We start from the raw sequence: 1,677 nt of genomic DNA, 5'->3' as shown, positions 1-1,677 counted from the left end.
TATAGGTATAGTTGGCAAATACATGAAGGTACTGGATCAAAGGCAAAGATCGGACTGAGTTGACATTCGAGTACGAAAGATCAAGGTGGACACTCACTCGGAAGAACTCAAGCACATCTAACAAAGTCATAGTGTAATAGGGAGTGTTTGAGGTTAGAACTATTGTAACTTTTACAGTATTGTTTCATGCATGATCATTGAGCAAAAGTTGAGCAAATTGCATATGTATACTAGTTTGTAAGAGTACATATTACCATGATGTATTTGCAGTGTTACATCGATTGTTTGGTCTTAGCTTTAAACTGTTGATGGTATGTCTAAAACTGTCAGTGGTTTTGCTTGGTTACCCAGTGCGCGTTGGTTTTCGAATTTTGAATTGGGATATTGTATAGGTTGGGTTTTGGGGAGAAAACCTCCAGGAGGGTTATATATACATGTTGTATGATGTAACTCTATGTCATTGGACAAAAGATAGTAAAAAATCACTGACGTTTGCTCTTGTAGATGTAGGCATCATTGAACCACATAATTCTTTGTATCATTATTTTATTGTTTTCATATAATCTATGTGATTGTATTTTTCTGTATATTTCATCGTTAGTTGCTACATTGTGTGATTCGGATGTTCCGCAAGGCATTAATTTGCACAACAATAAGTGTAGCATTTATGTGGGCACAAAGCACCAGTATATAAAATTCTAGTATGTGTGAGTCTTGTTTGGAGAAAGAGCAGCAGTATATAAAATTCCTTATATTACTATATTATTGATAAACTATTGCTTGGATCAATCTCAACCAAAGATAGTTGTTTACTATTTTCATTTTTAGAAACAATTTCGAAAACAACTAAATGTAAAAACTCATTTTTAAATCCTGAATCAAATGGCATAATTTTTCTTGAAAATTATACTCAGAGGATCCTAGATAAAAGCTTGCATATTGACAATGCCATTGTGTTTTTATACACCATTCCATTTACTTAAATTCCCAAACTATCTTTCTTTTTTTTTTCTTTTTTTCTTTTCTGGAATGCCACAGCCGATTTTTAAAAGGTACGATGTTAAAACACCATCTCATATTCTTCATATTGGTACGTGAGTCATTTTCGTGTGGGGAAAATGGAATCAAGTCATTGCCACTTGCTCTATTGGCATCTACTTTCTGTATGGTAGAAATTCCCCAATGTAGGCAGATTGGACGAGCAGAGGTTGTGAGAGAGAGAGAGAGAGAGAGAGAGAGAGAGAGAGAGAGAGAGAGAGAACATTCCCAGGCTGCCAAAAGCAACGTACAGAGTTGCAAACGTTGCTATCTCTCCAGCATCAACTTTCTCAGCCAATACCAGAGAACATAAACATAAATAGAGAGAATTAATGTTGACTGATTATCAAATTTTTAATTAAATTTTAAATTTATTTTAACTTTATAAATACAGGTTGCTGATTTTTTATTTTTAATTTTTAATTCTAAGTTACTATTTTTACTTTTATTTTTATAATTTAAAACAATAATATCAAATAGTAGCTAAGTTGGCATATAAGAGACATGCAAGAATCCTATTCCAACTACTCTAGTTTTTAAATTTGTGGGTTAGAAAATTTTTTATTTAATTAAATTTTAATTTAAGATCCATTCAGATCAAGGAACGAAACTCAATTTTCACTCCATAATAAATACTAT

The sequence above is a fragment of the Malania oleifera genome, chromosome 13, assembly GCF_029873635.1.
Source record: "Malania oleifera isolate guangnan ecotype guangnan chromosome 13, ASM2987363v1, whole genome shotgun sequence".
NCBI lineage: Eukaryota > Viridiplantae > Streptophyta > Magnoliopsida > Santalales > Ximeniaceae > Malania > Malania oleifera.
The sequence above is the reverse complement of the archived record's forward strand: the minus strand, read 5'-3'. Positions refer to the sequence as shown.